The 24,073-nt window shown below is 42.3% G+C and overlaps 1 long non-coding RNA gene across 1 annotated transcript; it reads left to right on the forward strand.

Annotated features, from left to right (window-relative positions):
• Positions 1 to 4,190: 4,190 nt before the first annotated feature.
• On the forward strand, positions 4,191 to 21,671 carry LOC311137121. The gene is made up of 3 exons (XR_014613915.1): positions 4,191 to 4,436; positions 4,627 to 4,964; positions 21,262 to 21,671. It is a non-coding gene; the product is annotated as an uncharacterized lncRNA (long non-coding RNA).
• The last annotated feature ends 2,402 nt before the right edge of the window (positions 21,672 to 24,073 follow it).

Here is a 24,073-nt window from a genome sequence, read left to right on the forward strand (position 1 = left end):
AGAGCTCTGCAGGCTATCTCTACAGTAGATTGCAACTCCACCCCCTTTGGCAGTTCTATCTAGACGGAAAATGTTATAGTTGGGGATGGAAATTTCAGAATTTTTGGTGGCCTTCCTGAGCCAGGATTCAGACACTGCTAGAACATCAGGGTTGGCAGAGTGTGCTAACGCAGTGAATAACTCAAACTTAGGAAGTAGACTTCTGATATTTATGTGCAAGAAACCAAGACTTTTGCGATTACAGAAGTCATCAAATGATAGTTCCTGGGGAGTAGGAGTGATACTGGGGGCTACAGGCCCTGGGTTAGCCTCTACATCACCAGAGGAACAGAGGAGGACTAGAATAAGGATACGGCTAAAGGCTTTAAGAACTGGTCTTCTAGTGCGTTGGGTACATAGAATAAAGGGGGCAGATTTCCGGGTGTTATAGAAAAGATTCAGGGCATTATGTACAGACAAGGATATGGAAGGATATGAGTAAAGTGGAGGTAAACCTAAGCGTTGGGTAACAATGAAAGAGATAGTATCTCTAGAGGCATCAATTGAGTCGGTCTCTGAGTGTATGGGCGGAGGGACAAAGGAGCTAACTAAGGCAGGTTTAGCTAGGCTGGGGGGTCTACAGTGATATAGTACAATTAGAAATAACCGAAACAACAATAAACTAACCATGTTTGGGCTGAGGCTAAACATAAACAGAATGTAGTACCGTAAAAAGGAACAGTCCAGCAGATATCAGCTGTATAGCTGAGTTATCATAAGGTCCGGTGGTGAAGCGCTAGTGAGTAAGAGGCCACGGCTAGCGTGTGCTACGTCCGTTTTGTTGTAGCCAGGTGGTAGCGATGAATCCGGAGTTAAAGGTCCAGTGAATTCAGTGATTCCGGCGGAAAAACTGATATGTTCTGGGTCGATAACGCGCTGTGCAGACTGGCCGAATATCCGGTGATCAATGTCCAGTGATTAAAAATTAATCCCGCGGAAAAAAAATCCAATATTCTGGGTGCAACACCGCTAGCTGTGGCTAATAGCAAGTAGCTAGTTCAGTAGCTAGTTCAGTTTAGTGAGTAAGAGGCCACGGATAACGTGTGCTAACGGGCCAGGGCTAACAGATGGATGGAATCTTCGTGGTTAACGTCGTAACCACATCAGACGATTTCGTCGGCAGACCAGTCGTGTAGGATCGGCGGGGCTCCGTGTCAACACTAGGTGGTCCCGTCCGGTTGATAGAGAGGTAGATAGCCGGGAGATGGGCCTAGCTCGGGATGATTAGCCAGACCACAGCGTCCGTTTTGTTGTTGTTGTAGCCAGCTGGTAGCGATGAATCCGGAGTTAAAGGTCCAGAGAATCAGTGATTCCGGCAGAAAAACTGATATGTTCTGGGTCGATAACGCGCTGTGCAGACTGGCCGAATATCCGGTGATCAATGTCCAGTGATTAAAATTAATCCCGCGGAAAAAATCCAATGATCTGGGTGAAACACCGCTAGCTGTGGCTAATAGCAAGTAGCTAGTTAGCTGGCTAGCTAGTTTCAACTGGAGATTCTAGATTCTAGATAAAAGGTAAGTCAATAATAGAATCCGTTCCACATTGAGTGAGGCGGGTTGCAGGAAAGTATATTTTGTAGAAGGATGAAAAGTCTGATAGGGAAATATGTACGAAAAATACAAAAAAACAGGGTATTTACAGGCTATTTACAGACACACGACAGAAACAGGACTGCACTACTTCGCCATCTTGGATTTGATCTGATGCTGTGGTCTGGGTGTAGGTCCTCTTGGCGTGGGTTCTCTCGGGGCAGGTCCTCCGGGAGGGGGTCTTGCAGGTCTGGGAGGGTGTTTCACTGGTCTGGGCGGGGTGTCCGTTGCTCTGTTGCTCCTGTGTGATCTGCTGGGGCTGCGGTTGAGGGTGATGTCCTTCAGGGTCCTAGCAAAAGTTGGGACTGCTGCCTTGTAGAGGTGGACCTGGTCGTAAAGGCTGTTCAAGTCCAGGGTGGGGTGGTAGGCCAGGTAGACATTAGGTTTTGAGGCACAGTCCATGGATATGCTTGCATTCACCTGCTGTATGGTGGCAATCTCTTTTCGTGGCAGCAGGGTGGATATTATTATTATAGGTAACCACTTGTGCGTTGGAGAAAGTGGAAGAAGCTTTTTCAATCACTCCCTTGAGTGCTGTGGCCACCCTTCTGAGCCCTCAGGTTGTTTGTGCCCCTGTGAATTATGATGTGGCTGGGGAACATCTCCTTCTAGCTCTCACTCTCTCTCTCTCAATTCAATTCAATTCAATTTCAATTCAATTTAAGGGATTTATTGGCATGGGAAACATATGTTAACATTGGCAAAGCAAGTGAAGTAGATAGTAAACTAAAGTGAAATAAACAACAAATATTAACAGTAAACATTACACTCAGAAGTTCCAAAAGAATAAAGACATTTCAAATGTCATATTATGTATATAATAATAATATGCCATTTAGCAGACGCTTTTATCCAAAGCGACTTACAGTCATGCGTGCATACATTTTTTTTGTGTATGGGTGGTCCCGGGGATCAAACCCACTACCTTGGCGTTACAAGCGCCGTGCTCTACCAGCTGAGCTACAGAGGACCACAATATATATATACAGTGTTGTAACAATGTGCAAATAGTTAAAGTACAAATGGGAAAATAAATGAACATAAATATGGGTTGTATTTACAATGGTGTTTGTTCTTCACTGGTTGCCCTTTTCTTGTGGCAACAGGTCACAAATCTTGCTGCTGTGATGGCACATTGTGGTTTTTCACGCAGGGAGTTTATCAAAATTGGGTTTGTTTTCTAATTCTTTGTGGATCTCTGTAATCTGAGGGAAATATGTGTCTCTAATATGGTCATACATTTGGCAGGAGGTTAGGAAGTGCAGCTCAGTTTCCACTTCATTTTGTGGGCAGTGTGCACATAGCCTGTCTTCTCTTGAGAGCCAGGTCTGCCTACGGCGGCCTTTCTCAATAGCAAGGCTATGCTCATTGAGTCTGTTCATAGTCAAAGCTTTCCTTAAGTTTGGGTCAGTCACAGTGGTCAGGTATTCTGCCACTGTGTACTCTCTGTTTATAGCCAAATAGCATTCTAGTTTGCTGTTCTTTTGTTAATTCTTTCCAATGTGTCAAATAATTCTCTTTTTGTTTTCTCATGATTTGGTTGGGTCTAATTGTCTCTCTCTCTCTCCCTCTCTCTCTCTCTCTCTCTCTCTCTCTCTCTCTCTCTCTCTCTCTCTCTCTCTCTCTCTCTCTCTCTCTCTCTCTCTCTCTCTCTCTCTCTCTCTCTCTCTCTCTCTCTCTCTCTCTCTCTCCGTGTGTGTGTTGACCACTGAATATACTGAATCCTCCACTAGATGTCACTACTTAGCCGTACTGTACTGATATTCATACAGTATCTCCTCTTGTCGTCAACCAATAGCGATTTTGTTAGTACATTTTTACATTAAAATGTTAGTCATTTAGGCCTACCGCCATTTCTATGAAATGAATATGCTCGAATAGCTATTGAAAGGCTATTCATATCAAGATTATTATATATCACATTGTTATTTTATTTTAAGCAGCATGTGCAATCATGCCTAGGCCTATCCATAGGCATAGGCCTATATAGTTAAATTAATACATTTTACTAACACATGCATACTTTTATTGAGGTGATTATTGTTCATTTGGATGGACTTGAATAGTTCTATAATGTTCTTGAATAGGCTTTGTTCACACAGGCTGTCTTTTTATTAATCTTTATTAAATCATCAACGATTGTTAAACTTTTTATGGTTTGCTTAAAAATAATGTAATTATACATACATCAGAATGTAAACCAGAGGTAGCATACATTACAATTACATGTAATGTAGGCCTATAGCTATAGAACGAACAATACGCATGGGTCTAATATTTAATTGTTTTATTCTTTGTTACCCCGATATGTGACCTGATAGGCTATTTGTCTCTTTCATATAAAATAAATGTTCCCTCATTCCTAATCGATTCCTAACTGAAGTTTGCGCTATAAAAATGCATGTAGTCCTAAAGGTTCTCAGTGATAGGCTATTCGCTCATAATTTCCTTGGCACCTGTCCATGATCTGCTGTTACGTTAACTTCTAAGCACATCAGTTTGCTCACCCGTAAAACGACTCTCCACGATCGATATCTTCATATCCTACCTACCCTTGGACCTCGGACAGTCATGCCTGCATTGGTGCGGACAGAGACGCATTGACTCGGATACTGCCGACTCAGTGGATGCATCAGATGTCAGTCAAAGGGAAGATGTTGAGAATTGACACTTAAAAAAGTCTTTAAAATTTACTTTGGTTAAGACACGCTTTTCTCCGCATTTGGCCGAAGATGCTGATGTACACCGAGTCCGACCGTAGGGGCCTACATATTCTTCCTTTTGACCGCTCATTAGTCTTATAAGGTAGGTGTCATCAAGAGAATGTAGATCACTCACTTCTTGCATATTTTGTATTTATCATCACTAAATATTCCATGTTATTTGGCAATTCGGAAGAACGTGCGTAAAAAAACATCCGTTCAAGTTTAGGAGATGGTTTGATGTGTCTTCAAATCTTTTAAAGGGGATATGTATTTTTCTCTCCCGAACACAGGTAAACGTGAACACAGAGAATGCACACCGGGAACACTGAAATTCCAATGCATAAATCCTCAGCTCTGTTCGGAATGGTGAGTCACCGCCAAACACCAGCGTTTTCAGACTTCACGGGGCTGACTCTCTCCATGTACAGCAGTATGTCGGACTTCTGCGCCAGACGCATCGGGAACGATGGTTTTGGAACCCAGACCTGCCGGAGCCCATTTCACAACCCCAGTCACTGTCCGAGTCCGAAGCGGCTCACCACGCCAGAGGAGCGCTATGGATGTCAAGAGAAAGGCCATCTGACAGCCAAAGCTACCCGCGCGTGCTTCTCTCTCTCCCCGGAACAAGGTAAAACTAAACCTAAGATTTAACGCGCCCATTGACGTTGCTCTGTATCACAGAATGCATTTGAATAATATCTAGATGTTTAAAGTATGAAAAATGTACGCACTCACTAACTGTAAGTCGCTCTTTAAAAGAGCGTGTGCTAAATGACTAAAATGTAAGTGTAAAGAAACACTTCTGTGCTTTAAACATGCTTTCATATGCGTTCTAAATCTAAACGTATCATACCAATATTGGGGAAAGCAGTAACACAATTACTAACATAATTTGCAAATTTTTATGATAACAGGGAAACTATTTTTTAGAAGTGTATCAATTAGATCATGTTATTGTCATTCCAGTCCTCTGATAATATTTTCAATTAGGCCACATATCCATCCGTTTACTGTGAAATGGTGCCAGTTTCTATCTAGTTGGCTACATATGGCATCCTTAAGTGCACTGTCGTCTTCCGATTTGATCCAGATGTACTGTATATTTAGTTGACAGATCCGTGTTTGCAGTTGTGGATTCTACTGTTGATAACACCCTCATTAATAAAGTGCAGAGGTCACTGATGTATAGACCTGGTCTTAATAAAGAGCATAACAATGAAAGTCATCTCAGTGACACAGTGCAGCCATGTGAAGTGATTAAAGTGATACATGTGGAGTAACAGCCAAAGAACGGAGCACTTTGACTTCCGCCCTATGGATAATCAACAGATGGGACTGCACTCACTTTAGAGAAAGTGCCAAGTTCTGTAGAAGGACTGATTGAGGAGGACAGATGAGGACATCTCTGGAGTTTATGAGTGGATAGCATTTATTAAGCTGTTATAGATCACACAATTGGATAGGTACAAACCAACTTTATTAGAAACATTATATTTGTAAATAATTTATGTAACCTATTAGCACACATTTATTTTAAGAAATAACATTTAAGAGTAAATTAATGAGTAAATATTTTAAGAAATAACATCTAAGAGTAAATTAATGAGTAAATATTTTAGAAATAGATTTTTAAAGTAAATGTCCTTTGTTTGGTGAATTACCTCAACCCCATGTGGTAGTGTCATTTCAACTTCAGCATTATTGAAAATAACCATTCCTCAAGGCTTTTCTATAATCTCATTTGTAACATCCTCACTCAGGTTTGTAGGGGACCATACATTTGCTTCTACATTTGTTTGTGTTGGCTACTGGTATGAAATCAATAGTGCTTCATGTAGTGGAGGTGGTATGTACAGTAGCAACAAGTAACCTTGTCTGGGACCTCAATACTTGTCATAGCTCTTATATCTAATGCCTAAGCTTTAACTCAGTCGGCTAACATGATGATGGTGAGTTGTGCAGACGGTCTGATACCCTTCAGTTAGTTACATATGCATACTGTCTGCCTCAGAGCTACACTATACAGATAGGATTATTTGTACTGTCTGTCATGTGTCGAAGAAGGACTTTTAATTATCTAAAATTATAGAATTGTTCAAATTTGTTGAAAATAAAATTATGTTATTTTGTTTGATATTCCCATTTATTTAATCATAAATAATTTTTGTCCTTCACTGCGAATCCTGTCCAGGCCTTGAGTGCAGTGACTAGTCTGCAGCCCCTTTCAGACCCATTGATTGCCTGCTTGTCTTGAAACAATGGTCATATATATATTTTTTTTCTACATTGTGGAATAATAGTGAAGACATCAAAACTATTAAATAACACATATGGAATCATGTAGTAACCAAAAAAGTGTTAAACAAATCAAAATATATTTTATATTTGAGATTCTTCAAAGTAGCCACCCTTTGCCTTGATGACAGCTTTGCACACTCTTGGCATTCTCTCAACCAGCTTCATGAGGTAGTCACGTGGAATGCATTTCAATTAACAGGTGTGCCTTCTTAAAAGTTAATTTGTGGAATTTCTTTCCTTCTTAATGCGTTTGAGCCAATCAGTTGTGCTGTGACAAGGTAGGGGTGGTATACAGAAGATAGCCCTATTTGGTGAAAGACCAAGTCCATATTATGGCAAGAACAGCTCCAATAAGCAAAGAGAAACGACAGTCCATCATTCCTTTAAGACATGAAGGTCAGTCAATCCAGAACATTTCAAGAACTTTGAAAGTTTCTTCAAGTGCAGTTGCAAAAACCATCAAGCGCTATGATGAAACTGTCTCTCATGAGGACCGCCACAGGAAAGGAAGACCCAGAGTTACCTCTGCTGCAGAGGATAAGTTAATTAGAGTTAATTGCACCTCAGATTGCAGCCCAAATAAATCCTTCACAGAGTTCAAGTAACATACACACCTCAACATCAACTGTTCAGAGGAGACTGTGTAAATCAGGCCTTCATAGTCTAATTGCTGCAAAGAAACCACTACTAAAGGACACCAATAAGAAGAAGAGACTTGCTTGAGCCAAGAAACACGAGCAATGGACATTAGACCGGTGGAAATCAGGCCTTTGGTCTTTGGTCTGATAAGTCCAAATTTGAGATCTTTGGTTCCAACCGCCATGTCTTTGTGAGACGCAGAGTAGGTGAACGGATGATCTCTGCATGTGTGGTTCCCACCGTGAAGCATGGAGGAGGAGGTGTGATGGTGTGGGGGTGCTTTGTTGGTGACACTGTCTGTGATTTATTTAGAATTCAAGGCACACTTAACCAGCATGGCTACTACAGCGTTATGCAGCGATACGCCATCCCATCTGGTTTGCGCTTAGTGGGACTGTCATTTGTTTTTCAACAGGACAATGACCCAACACACCTCCAGGCTGTGTAAGGGCTATTTGACCAAGAAGTAGAGTGATGGAGTGCTGCATCAGATGGCCTGGCCTCCACAATCACCCAACCTTAACCCAATTGAGATGGTTTGGGATGAGTTGGACTGCATAGTGAAGGAAAAACAGCCAACAAGTGCTCAGCATATCTGGGAAATCCTTCAAGACTGTTGGAAAAGCATTCCAGGTGAAGCTGGTTGAGAGAATGTCAAGAGTGTGCAAAACTGTCATCAAGGCAAAGGGTGGCTACTTTGAAGAATCTCAAATATAACATTTTTTAACACTTTTTTGGTTACTACATGATTCCATATGTGTTATTTCATAGTTTTGATGTCTTCACTATTATTCTACAATGTAGAAAATAGTAAAAATAATGAAGAACCCTTGAATGAGTAGGTGTTCTAAAACTTTTGACCGGTAGTGTATATAGATAGATAGATAGATATATAGATAGATAGATAGATATATATATAGATAGATAGATAGATAGATAGATAGATAGATAGATAGATAGATAGATAGATAGATAGATAGATAGATAGATAGATAGATAGATAGATAGATAGATAGATAGATAGATAGATAGATAGATAGATAGATAGATAGATAGATAGATAGATAGATAGATAGATAGATAGATAGATAGATAGATAGATAGATAGATAGATATACACTATTGTATACAAACCCAGACTATATGGGGGAAAAGCCTGTTCTACTTTCTGACAGCCTCGGCTACTTTCCATCCTGTTGAGAAGAGATGATAGTGTATTGTTGTGCAGGACGGAGAGAGAGAAAGAGGGTGGAGGTAGTTACTCGCTCGTCCTAATTTATGATGATACAAAACCCAGTTTTATATTAGCAATCATCTTTCACAAAAAGAGGCTCAAAAGATTTTATTATTGTTTTTCCTGGCCAAACACAAAACATATGTCTCTGAATGTGTCTCAGCGTTTATGAGGAGGACCGACTCTTTTGAGCTGAGCACCATTGTGCCCTCACCATCGTCCCAGACCAATATGAATCATGGCATTGTCTTTACGATGCTTTTGAATTGGCTTTTTTGTTGTGAATGTGGGAATGCCATGATTACGGTCTGTGCAGATGAATATTCAGGAGATACATTTATAGTCCTTTTCTCATTTTCCTGAAAGTAATTCATAGGATTGTTCAATGTTGTGCATTTAGAGATATTTATGAAAGGTAAACATGCCCACAAAGTAATGCTCTTTTTAGATTGTATATTCAAACTAGAAAGGGTAATTTTCGTTAAGAAAAATGTTGTGCTTGCTTCAGCTGTCCAAAGCTTTTTTTGTGGCAGTGGAAGAAGTTAAGATGTTTAATTGTTAGAGGCTTTAAAAAAATGAAGGCTAGCGTAGTAGCAGAAGGCTAGCATAGTGGCAGAAGGCTAGCGTAGTAGTAGAAGGCTAGCGTAGTAGTAGAAGGCTAGCGTAGTAATAGAAGGCTAGTGTAGTAGTAGAAGGCTAGCGTAGTAGTAGAAGGCTAGCGTAGTAATAGAAGGCTAGCATAGTGGCAGAAGGCTAGCGTAGTAGTAGAAGGCTAGCGTAGTAGTAGAAGGCTAGCGTAGTAGTAGAAGGCTAGCGTAGTAATAGAAGGCTAGCGTAGTAGTAGAAGGCTAGCGTAGTAGTAGAAGGCTAGTGTAGTAGTAGAAGGCTAGCGTAGTAATAGAAGGTAGCGTAGTAGTAGAAGGCTAGCGTAGTGGCAGAAGGCTAGCGTAGTAATAGAAGGTAGCGTAGTAGTAGAAGGCTAGCGTAGTGGCAGAAGGCTAGCGTAGTAATAGAAGGTAGCGTAGTAGTAGAAGGCTAGCGTAGTGGCAGAAGGCTAGCGTAGTAATAGAAGGTAGCGTAGTAGTAGAAGGCTAGCGTAGTAGTAGAAGGCTAGCGTAGTAGTAGAAGGCTAGTGTAGTAGTAGAAGGCTAGCGTAGTAGTAGAAGGCTAGCGTAGTAATAGAAGGTAGCGTAGTAGTAGAAGGCTAGCGTAGTGGCAGAAGGCTAGCGTAGTAATAGAAGGTAGCGTAGTAGTAGAAGGCTAGCGTAGTGGCAGAAGGCTAGCGTAGTAATAGAAGGTAGCGTAGTAGTAGAAGGCTAGCATAGTGGCAGAAGGCTAGCGTAGTAATAGAAGGTAGCGTAGTAGTAGAAGGCTAGCGTAGTAGCAGAAGGCTAGCGTAGTAATAGAAGGTAGCGTAGTAGTAGAAGGCTAGCGTAGTAGCAGAAGGCTAGCGTAGTAGCAGAAGGCTAGCGTAGTAGTAGAAGGCTAGTGTAGTAGTAGAAGGCTAGCGTAGTAGTAGAAGGCTAGCGTAGTAGTAGAAGGCTAGCGTAGTAGTAGAAGGCTAGCGTAGTAGCAGAAGGCTAGCGTAGTAGCAGAAGGCTAGCGTAGTAGTAGAAGGCTAGCGTAGTAGCAGAAGGCTAGCGTAGTAGCAGAAGGTAGCGTAGTAGCAGAAGGCTAGCGTAGTATTAGAAGGTAGCGTAGTAGCAGAAGGCTAGCGTAGTAATAGAAGGCTAGTGTAGTAGTAGAAGTTAGCGTAGTAGTAGAAGGTAGCGTAGTAGTAGAAGGCTAGCGTAGTATTAGAAGGTAGCGTAGTAGTAGAAGGCTAGCGTAGTAATAGAAGGCTAGTGTAGTAGTAGAAGTTAGCGTAGTAGTAGAAGGTAGCGTAGTAGTAGAAGGCTAGCGTAGTATTAGAAGGTAGCGTAGTAGTAGAAGGCTAGCGTAGTATTAGAAGTTAGCGTAGTAGTAGAAGGCTAGCGTGGTAGTAGAAGGCTAGCGTAGTAGTAGAAGTTAGCGTAGTAGTAGAAGGCTAGCGTAGTAGCAGAAGGCTAGCGTAGTAGCAGAAGGCTAGCGTGGTAGTAGAAGGCTAGCGTAGTAGTAGAAGTTAGCGTAGTAGTAGAAGGCTAGCGTAGTAGCAGAAGGTAGCGTAGTAGCAGAAGGCTAGTGTAGTAGTAGAAGTTAGCGTAGTAGTAGAAGGCTAGCGTAGTAGCAGAAGGTAGCGTAGTAGCAGAAGGCTAGCGTAGTATTAGAAGGTAGCGTAGTAGTAGAAGGCTAGCGTAGTATTAGAAGGTAGCGTAGTAGTAGAAGGCTAGCGTGGTAGTAGAAGGCTAGCGTAGTAGTAGAAGTTAGCGTAGTAGTAGAAGGCTAGCGTAGTAGCAGAAGGTAGCGTAGTAGCAGAAGGCTAGCGTAGTATTAGAAGGTAGCGTAGTAGTAGAAGTAGTGACCGTATTATCAATAGTAGTGGGATAGGAGCCTTAGTTAGTGGGTAACATTGAGTAATATTAGTTGTATGGCATGTTTTTTTTGTAGGATCACAATTGTCTTACTTTGGACATGCATGTGTGCCACCATTCAAAACATGCTGGTCCTATTGTACAGCACTTGTATAAACAATTTGCTTTTATGTCAACAGGGAGTCATATTGAGACCCAGGTCTCTTTTACAAATGAGCCCTACAGAATACCAAAAAGACACATATTAAGTAAGACATTTTATAAATAAAAAGTAATACAATCAATTAAACAGTTTCCCCAGTTTCCGCTACAGTTTCCCCAACCCATCAAGACATCAGAAGTCCATTACAAAAAAGAATGTACACTCCTCCATGAACAGGTCTTCCACCAATGCTCTGAAATGACCGAAAGGTACTAGGTGATCTAATCAGGTAGCGTATCCGTGACAATCTCAGAGTGTCCTAAAATGTATTCTATGTATTTGGCGTGTAAAAACTAAAGGCCGTTTTGCCTAGATCGTTAATGTTTGAATAGTTTTTCAGAATAGCTTTCCGTGTTGTTTTTTTGTTGCCTTTACGGAGTTCAGCCTCTTCCTTAGGGTAGGGCCTCAGCACTAACCGTTATGCTCAGGTTGTGGTGTGTTTTAAATAGACAGTACATGTAAATGATCTATTTGGTTCATAAGGCTTTACTATCATGCTTAATTTCAGGCTGATCTTATTTCATACCCCTCTCTCTCTGGATGAGACTATAGGGTCTGACGTGGAATGTTGGATGATTATTTTAGATTTATGCCATAGAGCTTCTCTCTGCGGGGAAGTGAGACAATGGTTTTAGAGTAAAAAGCATACATTTATCAAACATGTATTCAGGGTGAACTTTCCAGTTCTGTTTCAGTCTTTTATCCAATATATTAAACTTACAGTGGGGAAAAAAAGTATTTAGTCAGCCACCAATTGTGCAAGTTCTCCCACTTAAAAAGATGAGAGAGGCCTGTATTTTTCATCATAGGTACACCTCAACTATGACAGACAAATTGAGAAAATCTTTTCCAGAAATTCACATTGTAGGATTTTTTATGAATTTATTTGCAAATTATGGTGGAAAATAAGTATTTGGTCACCTACAAACAAGCAAGATTTCTGGCTCTCACAGACCTGTAACTTCTTCTTTAAGAGGCTCCTCTGTCCTACACTCGTTACCTGTATTAATGGCACCTGTTTGAACTTGTTATCCGTATAAAAGACACCTGTCCACAACCTCAAACAGTCACACTCCACTATGGCCAAGACCAAAGAGCTGTCAAAGGACACCAGAAACAAAATTGTATTGGGAGAATGTCATATGGTCAGATGAAACCAAAATATAAATTTTGGGTAAAAACCCAACTCGTCGTGTTTGGAGGACAAAGAATGCTGAGTTGCATCCAAAGAACACCATACCTACTGTGAAGCATGGGGGTGGAAACATCATGCTTTTGGGCTGTTTTTCTGCAAAGGGACCAGGACGACTGATCCGTGTAAAGGAAAGAATGAATGGGGCTATGTATCGTGAGATTTTGAGTGAAAACCTCCTTCCATCAGCAAGGGCATTGAAGATGAAACGTGGCTGGGTCTTTCAGCATGACAATGATCCCAAACACACCGCCCGGGCAACGAAGGAGTGGCTTCGTAAGAAGCATTTCAAGGTCCTGGAGTGGCCTAGCCAGTCTCCAGATCTCAAGCCCATAGAAAATCTTTGGAGGGAGTTGAAAGTCTGTGTTGCCCAGCGACAGCCCCAAAACATAGCTGCTCTAGAGGAGATCTGCATGGAGGAATGGGCCAAAATACCAGCAACAGTGTGTGAAAACCTTGTGAAGACTTACAGAAAACGTTTGACCTGTGTCATTGCCAACAAAGGGTATATAACAAAGTATTGAGAAACTTTTGTTATTGACCAAATACTTATTTTCCACCATAATTTGCAAATAAATTCATTAAAAATCCTACAATGTGATTTTCTGGAATTTTTTTTCTCATTTTGTCTGTCATAGTTGACGTGTACCTATGATGAAAATTACAGGCCTCTCTCATCTTTTTAAGTGGGAGAACTTAATTGGTGGCTGACTAAATACTTTTTTCCCCCACTGTATAGATAGATCAGAATAATATATTAACTGACGAATGTGAGTTTATTTCTATGGATTTCTTTCCAGACAAAGGGTTTCCCCCACCAGAGTGTCTGTAGAGGCAACATTGCGAGCCAACTGATACCATAAAATATTTCCATGCCTTAAATGCCTCAGAGCCTGATGTAACCAAACTGTCACTTAATAGGGATTTAGTCAGAGACCCTGTGTTCAATAGAGGATCACACATCAGGAAAGATCCATATGGGCACTCGAGGGGAGACCCAGAGTGAGTGTCAGTGTGATAGAGCCAGACCTGAACTGGGTTTGAATCAGTAGTGACTCCTTCCTCCCTACTAGCAAAATGAAACGGCCCAGCTGGAGATGATAATAAATATGTCTTAGACTGAAGGCCTTATTTCATGAAAACCGCTAACCGGTTTGGGGACATTCCTAAGAAAAGTGTGTTGTTATGCCAGAAGAAAGTATGTTTGAAGTGAAATTAGATATATCATTTAAAAAAAAGAAAAACTCCAACCTTAGTACGATGTCTTCTGTATTACTTCAATCAAATAGTGATGATAATGTTACATTTTCAAATATTATAGTCTCAGGGGGATGAAAAGCCACAAGATTTGCATGATATTTCGATTTTTGTTGGTCTATAGAACCTTGTATAGAAATGTTAAAGCTGGTTCCAAATGACACCCCATGGGCCCTGGTCAAAAGAAGTCCACTATATAAGAGAGAGAGTGCCATGTGGGATTCAGCCCGGTCATTGCTTTAGGTGTACTCAGTTGGTGGCATTGCTTTTCATGAAGGAAACAGCAGTTGATCATCTGTAGTGTAGCCTACCTTGGGGCTACTGAACTGTAAATATCAGTGGCCACCAGCAAAGACAATACTTATCTTGCAACATAGAAACATTACCTCCTCACTGTACTGTTTAAATTCATGTTTTTTAAGCTTGTATGTTTTACCTCATTGGCTACTTCAGAAAAGTTTCTCCTGGCTAGGCCAATGTTGCCGGAGATTCTATGGCTTTGTCCCAAATGGCACCCTCATGGGCCCAGGTCAAATGTAGTGCACTATATAGGAAATAGGGTGCCATTTGGGATGCAAGCTATGAGCTTATTTGAGGAAAATGTTTGAATTAGAGCAGAGTGCTGGAGTCCCACGCTTTCTCAGATAAATGCACCGGTCTGTCTGTTGATTCAGCTCGTGAAAAGATGAGTAATCGACTTTGAATGAGTCTGCGCGGCACCTATTAACATTTCACGCAGGCACGCACACACACACACACACACACACACACACACACACACACACACACACACACACACACACACACACACACACACACACACACACACACACACACAATGTTTGGTTACTCCACCACTCTGCATGAAGTGGCATTGGCACCCATGTTGAATTCCCCATAACTGACTTAGTTTCCTATGTTTTTCCTAGCAGACGTTTGAGTCCCTTGGAATGAGGAGTAATAATCTGAGTGTTTATGGGAGAAACAGCCAAACGTTCTAGACCTCACTTTTGGTTGCTACTGTATCATAGAACAGTGACGAACAGTGCTTCTGTTCTATACCACCTATGTATTCCTCATCTCCTCTGTGATTGGCTCTAATTTAAAGATGCCTACATAGACAAAAACCAAGATGTTGTCTCAAATGGCACCCTTTTCCCTGTACAGTGCACTTCTTTTGGCCAGGGCCCATAGGTCCAAGTTCTGTTGTGAATGCTGCTTCTGCTTTAGACATGAAGACACACACACACACACAGACACAGACACAGACACAGACACACTCACACACACACACACACACACCGCTGACTCCTTTTCCCAGGATTCCCAGCTTCAGCCCACGTCTCTCCCTGTGTGGGACTCGCATGACCTCAGCCGTGAGGCATGGGTAAACGTGATGGTGCTGGGTCGCACTTTGGACGGAGGAGTATAATGTTTGCAGCATGTTCCCTTGATTCATGAAGCCGGAGTTGATGATGGCTTTGTTGCGGTATTCCAGTAAAAACCTCAGACTGACTTGAGAAAAGGAGAGGCAGGAATGTTCACTGATGGAATGAGAGCACTTCCTTAGTCACCAGAGAGATAGAGACATAGGGAGAGAGAGAGAGATGGAGAGATATAGAGAGACATACACAGACAGACAAACAGACAGAGAGAGAGACAGAAAGACCAACAGAGAGAGATAAAGGGAGAGAGAGAGACAGAGAGAGAAAGAGAGACAGGGAGAGAGAAAGAGAGACAGAGAGAGAGAGAGAGAGAGAGAGAGAGAGAGAGAGAGAGAGAGAGAGAGAGAGAGAGAGAGAGAGAGAGAGAGAGAGAGAGAGAGAGAGAGAGAGAGAGAGAGAGAATTTAATCCGCCATATCAAGAAGAAAAGGTGGAAAGTGTGGGCAAAACATTATAAATGATTCTCAAGACAAGGTTCATGCTAAAAATAGCTTTTATGATGACATTTCTTAGCCAATGCTGTTTTTTCTCGATTAAACCGAGGTCCAAAGCATATTTCCTCTGGTATTCCAAAGATATCTCGACACGCATTCAAACCAGATCATATTTTTGCAGAATGACTGTTCGGGTTACATTGGCAGAGTGCTCTGGATCTGGAAAGTCAGGATGCCTTTGGTTAGTGTGACATGCCAGAGTCATACCACACTAATGGAATAAGAATGAAAACATTTCAACTTTGAGAAGAGGATTCACCAAAAGACAACACATACTGTATTAGTTCACTCACAGCACAAAGACAAAACCTTGGTGAGAGAACTGCTGCTATTGGAAAATGAAACATACAGTAAAAAGTGTTTTACTACCTCTTCATTACAAACCTTTTCAAAGTTATCTCTCTCTCTCAATTCAATTCAAATGTGCTTTATTGGCATTGGAAACATATGTTTACATCCAAAGCAAGTGAAAACAATAATCAAAATTGAAATAAGAAAAGTTTCAGAAGTTATTATATTTTTAGCTGTGTATGTCTCTCTCTCTCTCTCTCTCTCTCTCTCTCTCTCTCTCTCTCTCTCTCTCTCATCCAGAGCAACTTACAGTTTGTGAGTGCATACATTATTTTTACATACTGGCCCCCCGTGGGAATCAAACCCACAACATTTTACATTTTAGTCATTTAGCAGACGCTCTTATCCAGAGCGACTTACAGTTAGTGAGTGCATACATTACTTTTTTTTATACCCCCCGTGGGAAACGAACCCACTACCCTGGCGTTGAAAACACCATGCTCTACAAACTGAGATACATCCCTGCCGGCCATCCCCTCCCCTACCCTGGACGACGCTGGGCCAATTGTGCGCCGCACCATGGGTCTCCCGGTCACGGCCGGCTACGACAGAGCCTGGATTTGAACCAGGATCTCTAGTGGCACAGCTAGCACTGCGATGCAGTGCCTTAGACCACTGCGCCACTTCTCCTTCCTTCTCTCTCTTTCTCCTCCTCTCTCTCTCCCCCGCCCCTCTCTCTCTCTTTCTCTCTCCTCTCTGTGCCAGGGTAGGCATGCAACAGCTAACTACACATCCATAAAGCCTGTATTACTCATGCATTTTCAGATGGCAGCGACTGCGTCGCCCCGATCTCGCTGTGTATGACTTAGCTCACGGGTGGCTTTTTGATTTACATCATGGCTGTGGCACTTGCTGTTCTTGGCTCGCCGCTGTCTTGTTTCATCAAAGAAAAATCTGCTGGTAAGTTAGATGGCTGTCCACTGCTGTGCTGCCCTGGGTTGCGCTAGCTATCAGAGGCCCCCGGAGGATGGATGGATAGGTCAAAGGCTGACATCCTGCTGCACGACATTGTGGGACAGAGATGTGGCCATCAGGGCCTTGTTTCACTTGACCGCAGACCCTCCTCCCTGGGACAAGTCACATAGAGCCTGAAGAGTACTGCTGTTAGTTGGTGGTCAGCTTCAGTCTCTACTATTGAACATGTGGCTTTGTAACCAGCTGGGGCTGCTCTTGTGCTCCAGAATTAGCCTCTATACAGCCTAAGCTTTACCAGTATTTACTGGTACTGTATGAGCAAGTTTTACAGCAAGCAAAATAATGTACTGTAGCTTTTGAAGCCAAACCTATTGCCAAAACCAAGTGAGGAAAGAGCATATAGCAGCAAAACTGAACTCAATCTCCGTTCCAATATACAGTACAGTAACAGTACAGACTCTCTTGTGGTTAGTGTCTGAAACCAAAAGCCCTAGTTTTTACAAGGCTGGGCATGTCACCGACTAATCCATTCAGGCTTCATCTGAGTGGTCAAAAACGGGCAAACATGATGCTCGCAGAGCTGTTTTATGCATTCATTAGCGAAGGGGAGAAATCAGCCAAAAGGCTCAGTTTTATCCTCTCTGTTGTTCATCTGTGTGTCTATGCCAGGAAGCTGCCATGGGGCAGTGCCCACTGAGCGGACGACGTGATTGGCTGGCCCGGCCCCAGTGGACTATTAGACATTATAAAGTCTAATAGTGCAGTTTATATATTTTATTACTGCTCGTTAATAAAAGCCCAGCGTTCTGGAAGAATTAGTTATTCTCTAGTCCTGGGCAATCCAATCCAGCCCTCCTGCAACATGAAATGACACTCCCAAGCTTTCCCCTTCCTGGACTAATAACCGCACATGAGCAAGCACTGAATTCAGTTTGTTTAGAGAAAAAACACTTTGCTTCTTTTGCAACGCTTGTGAATGATGTGGGCCGTCATCCATCCTGAACCAGAGAAATACATGTTTTATTACTTTACCTTGCTACTTTTGACTTGTACGTTCAGAAAACTGACGATATAGTTACTGTATGTTCATATCCTTTATTTAAAAACAGTTGACAGGTAATGAGTGACGGTGTCTTACTCTTATAGAATAAGAGAAGTAGCCTATGCTTTAATTCTTACTGAACACGGTACATTGTTTTCCTGCTTTACGGTAATGAGCTGTGTTAGTATGACGTTTGAATCTCTGTTTTGTCCGTCTGTCAACATGTGTTTGGGGCAAAGGTTTTGGATTACTTTGTTGCTCTCTCCAGTTTAAGAACAGTGTAGTTCACTTTGACAAGTTGTTTGGGACCACACCAAGACTACAACGTTGTCTGTGCCAAAGTGTCAATCCAACCGATGATGCTGCTGTGTAAAGACAATAGGCTCTATTCTAATCAAAACGGGTTACAGGTCTCCAAGGAAAAACGAAAACAACATTATTCTCCAAGAGAGCATGTTTGAATTAATGTGCTTCCCAGTTTCTATTCGCTTCTTACAGTGAAGACTGGTTTATTTATTTAATGAATCCAAATGCAATCTCGCATTGCTCACAGTCTCGTAGTCTCACAGTCTCGTAGTCTCACAGTCTCGTAGTCTCACAGTCTCGTAGTCTCACAGTCTCGTAGTCTCACAGTCTCGTAGTCTCACAGTCTCGTAGTCTCACGAGAGGAATTTTATTGTTTGACTTCCACCAGTTTTACTCAAATAGAGTCCAATGGCAAGACTTCAGACACGTAAAATACTATCGGATGGAATACTGAAAAGGAGTATAACTGTATAAAAGTGGGAGTATAACTGGGAGGTGGGGTGACTGCAGGCCCTGTCCACGTTAATCCTCCAGTAGTGTTGAACTGGGACTGGGAGACAACTGGGAGCCCTGTCCAGGTTAACACTGGGGTTGCATCCCAAATGGCACCCTATTCCAACACTAGTGCACTATAAAGGGAATAGTGAGCCATCTGGGATGCAACCTGCGATGTTAATAAAGTTTGGGGGCTCCATACCAATGCTGTGATCTTCTGGTAGGCTCTGGGTTATTTAGACAGACTTCAATTAGATTTGAAATGAGACTCCGAACAGGAGGGTTAATATTGAAGTAGGGGAGAGATGCCACAACTTGATAATGACATGCAATTTCCCACGATGGGATTCTGCCTCTTCTCCTGCCTTAATGTTGTAGATTGTCTTCGCTCTCCCGATTGTCTGGAACCCAGAGGAAGAGATTGGCTTCGTCCCAAATGGCATCCTATTCCCTATATTGTACACTATAAGGAATGGGATGCTATTTTGGACGGACCCTTAGAGATTCTCTCTGTATCCTCTGTTGTATAGTTTCCTCTTATTTTCTTTCTTATTTTTTGGTCTCCATTCTGCTGACATACAGCTCCCAGAACAGGGCCAGTGATCCACTTTAAATAAGAAGGTTCTGATTCTGATGTCTGTCAGATGTTGTTTCTATGTTAGTGCTCTGTGGGCTTCTGACCAAACTCACCTGGGTGTTAAACAGGGCTGGAGAATTGGAGGAATGTGAGATCATGACTTAGGATTTGTTGTTTATACACCGATGTTGCCGACTGTTCTCTCAGCAATGTGGGCCTGATCTCACCCTCTGGAGTTGGAAACCACATCTCACAGATAAGCTGCGTTCTCATTCCAGAAGTTTCCACTGGAACATTAGAGGCATCGCATCACTCAACTGTTTGGCTCACTCTACTTACTCTGTCTTAGTAAGGGAGTTCTCTAGGGCTGGCCTGATGGTGCATTTCTATGTCATCAATTTCTATCTAACACATGCCAACCTTCCTGGCCAATGGAAAGTGTTTCATAGGGGATGAGTAAGATAAAAGCTGCTATATCATTCAACTTCTGTGATTGATATCGAAGATAAACCTCACATGGTAAACCTCATTGGAATCCATGATGACTTCGTAGAGTCTTGGTACATGTGTGTTGGGTGGAGTTGCGTCACCCTGAGTAACCCTGTGCTGGGTTTGCATCACCTCCTCATTTACATGGTAAACGTTTCCCCCAAGGCTCAGCAGTCCGTTTAAACTTTTAGAAAAAAAAGGTGCTATCTACAACCTAAAAGGGTTCTTCGGCAGTCCCCATAGGAGAACCCTTTGAAGAACCCTTTTTGGTTCCAGGTAGAACCCTTTTGGGTTATGTGTAAAACCCTTTCCACAAAGGGTTCTACATGGAACCCAAAAGGGTCCTACCTGGAACCAAAAAGGGTTCTACCTGGAACCAAAAAGGGTCCTACCTGGAACCAAAAAGGGTTCTACATGGAACCCAAAAGGGTCCTACCTGGAACCAAAAAGGGTTCTACCTGGAACCAAAAAGGGTCCTACCTGGAACCAAAAAGGGTTCTACCTGGAACCAAAAAGGGTTCTCCTATGGGGACAGCCAAGGAACCCTTTTGGAACCCTTTTTTTCTATTTAATGCAAACATCATGTTAGACACTTAGGATCTCTAAGGGGGTTATTCTGCTGGCAGTTACAGGAGCGAGCTGGGTTCAACGTGTGTACGGAGCAGAGCTGTAGTAGGGACATGAGACGGACAGGTACATGGACACTGAATGTGACCAGAGGGATGTGTGTGTGTGTGTTTAAATCTGGACTGGTTTGTGTGTATGTGTGTCAACCACAGCCTTATATTGCCTTGTCTGTGTCTCTGTATTTCAGTGTGTGTGCATTCTGGTATGTGTTTGTGCCCTTCTCCCATCGCTCATGAAAATAACCACTGTATATAAATCTGCTGTGAAAAATCAACAAGCCAAAGTTTGTGCAGAAACTGAGCTTTCCTCTGGAACAATAGGCCTCAGTCTCTCTCCTCTAAAACCAAAACACTGCTGTATTCCCTGTCAAACTCAATTGAAATTGTATCCAGTTGTCAAACATGATTGTACATGTAGCTCTATTTGTCACAATTACTGTACTGACATAATAATGTTGAAAACTTTTCAGAAAATAGATTTAGTCAAACAGGTTTATTCTAATCATGTTTTCATAATGTTTTCCTTCACTTGTACACCAGATCCCAAGTGACATTGTGAAGCACTCTCTCTCTCTCTCTCTCTCTCTCTCTCTCTCTCGCTCTCTCTCTCGCTCTCGCTCTCGCTCTCTCAATTCAATTTGATTAAATTCAAAGGGCTTTATTTTTTAAAAACATATGTTTACATTGCCAAAGCAAGTGAAATAGATAATAAACAAAAGTGAAATTAAAAATTAAAAATTAACAGTAAACATTACACTCACAAAAGTTATCTCTCTCTTTCTGTGTGTGTGTGTGTGTGTGTGTGCGCGCGCGTGTGTGTGTGTGCGTGTGTGTGTGTGAAAGCGAGTGAGATAAAAAGAAAGAGGGAAAGAACTAAATCACAACTTAAAGTGTTTCTCTCTCTTTCCTCTGAGGTGCTAAACTGAAGATCACATACCTGGAGTTTTCAGCAATGATGTATATAAACCCTGGATTGCTGATGCAATGTAATGGTCAATGAGAGGCTTTGAAGCCACCGGTCGGCCATATTGGCACTCCCTAGAAGAAGAAGTCCTCCATAGGAATGAATAGAATTCTACAGTATTTCAATTACATATTTCAAGGACAAAATATATACAAATGTATTAAGCATTTTGTTGTTATTGTTGTTGTAGTGGGGACAGTAACATTATAAATTGTACTTTAAGGAAAATGTTATATATTTTTTCAGTTTTTATTTGAAAGTTTAGCTCACATAATATAATTTAAAAGTATGCATTAAGGTGTCTGTAATAGAATAAATGTGGCATTAACAAATGTAGACATTAATAAATGCATTTCTATAGCTTCCAAAATATTTTTTACGACGGTGGGGGAGTGCCAAGATGTAGGGGCCGTGGCTTCAAAACAGTGCCCTCTATCAGTCATCTAGTGTATATATAAATCATTGATCCTCAGAGCAGCATGTTCTGCTCTTGTCTCAAAGCTCACATTAACAGAACTTTGTTCACCGATCCCAAACCTCAGCCAACATCACTCAACTCAACTGGCTGATACTGTCGCAACGCAACGCAACACAACGCAATGCTACAGTCATCCCAGCCTCAGCCGGTTCCCAATATTTACAAGCAAGCATAAATCTGTGAGAAAATTCGATTGAACACAGATGGCAGGAAATTCCTCTGAAATGACAGTTGCCAAACTCGACCGCAAAACATGAGAGTAACCCCGAGAGTAGCAGACGTGCCTGGTCACATCGTATGGATCTCCTTCTTTAACCTAGCAGCTCTCTCCGCCATCTGCCATTGATTACCGTTTGACATGAGTGAAGATTTATAGGACTTCTGTAAAACAAGTAATCAATTTGCAGCAATTATTGTATATTTTTTAATGGCTTCGAAATGAACAAATGTTTAGGCGACTGCGTGGAGGAACGTGGAGTCGGGGCAAATTCCCTTGCTAGGTCCGACCGACCGTGGTCGAAACGATAGGTTGGGATTTAAGTGGTAGTAATTACTATGCATTTAAATGGAAGAACATTTGAAAATGATCAGTTTGTTACCTACACAGTGCATAACCATTCTGTATTGCTCGTTAAAAAGGTTAAAACCAGATGTTAGCATGGCGAACGAGAGACAGAATCATATTTCACTCCCTGTTTTTGTTATGATTGTTTTAGTGCATGAGGAATAACGGAATGATGCTTCGTGAATATGATACGTTCAAAACGTGCATTGTAATTGCTTTGGCTTTGATGTATCCGGCTAGGGTTGAGACAGAATGCCCAATGAGTAGGTCCTATTGGGTAGTCACAGTGATTAGGGAAGGACTTTGCCCTATAATGTTTCTGTTTGGGGAAGAATGAGTTATTTATTGAAAAAGACACCAGTTGCTTTGACAGCAGAGGCAGAGCAGGGAAGCTTGTATTTTGATTTGATTATTTGTGTTGTTTCATGTCGCAATTCTCCATGCCCTCGGATTTCAGAGTGTACAGTAAACTGATCTGTGCGAACATTGGAACTAAATCCCTCAGCTTATCTCACAATTTAAGACTAATGAGATGAACATTCACAGACAGCCCTATACCATTTCACTTCTATGTAGTGTGAGGGTAGTGTTGGCCTACAGTCCAGTACAGTACACCCTCTGTAACAATGTCAAAGTACAGTACCTGGACAATGCTTCTTCTTTATAGGTCTACCTACATGAGCGAGATGGCGGAGTCCATTCAGGAAATAAAACACTGAGTGATATGGGCAAACACCAATCACGAATCAGCTATTTTGAATCCAACCAATCAATATAATTTTTCTTTGGGAAAGGTGGCCAAGAGGCCTGCTGGGAAAAATTGCCACATTTTCTTCATGCTTCTCTTCTATTGGGACCTCCCTGGTGGCACTGAAGGCGCAAGAGTATCAGAAGTCTTAATAACAGCATAGAATAAATAAAAAGAGGGCCCCTGCACTTTACCACTGTGTAAACCTGTGTTGAGTTTCAAACCACACATACCTAAGGAAGTGAGAGATACAATTCTCCTCTTTTATCATGGGGGGAGTTCTCTCTCACCAAAGACTTTGCTCTGAGCTACACACACACACATGCACGCACGCATGCAGAGACACACACACATACACCACTGGCTTCCTCAGGCCCCTGCAGGTAACCTGAGAGGGACGGTCCACCAGACATTATACATCATCTCACATCAAACAGCACCTCACAATACAGGCAGGAGGAGGAGGAGGAGCAGGTGGAGGAGCAGGGGGAGGAGCAGGAGGAGGAGCAGGTGGAGGAGGAGGAGCAGGGGGAGGAGCTGGAGGAGGAAGAGGAGCAGGAGAGGAGGAGGAGGAGCAGGCGGAGGAGCAGAAGGAGGAGCAGGAGGAGCAGGGGGAGGAGCAGGAGGAGGAGCAGGAGGAGGAAGAGGAGCAGGAGGAGGAAGAGGCGGAGGAGGAAGAGGAGGAGGAGGAGGGGGTACCAGTCTGCATCCAGCATTCATCTGATGCCAAACTCAGGAAGGACCCATGGTGTGCCACCGCTTGAGAATTGATGGCATGATGTAGGAACCCTGGTGTTTCTGGGGGTTGAGCCGCTGTGGGGCCTATGAAAAAGTGAAATGGTAGCGAATGACACCAACGGAAACACATTCAATCTTGCGCAGTGGGGGGTTAATATACAGGCTATTTATATAGACAGCAGCGCAGCGCCGGGAAAGACAGGACCACCATCAAAGAACTTTACGAGCAAATA

This window comes from Coregonus lavaretus (genome assembly GCF_964263955.1).
Source record: "Coregonus lavaretus genome assembly, chromosome: 11".
Lineage (NCBI taxonomy): Eukaryota > Metazoa > Chordata > Actinopteri > Salmoniformes > Salmonidae > Coregonus > Coregonus lavaretus.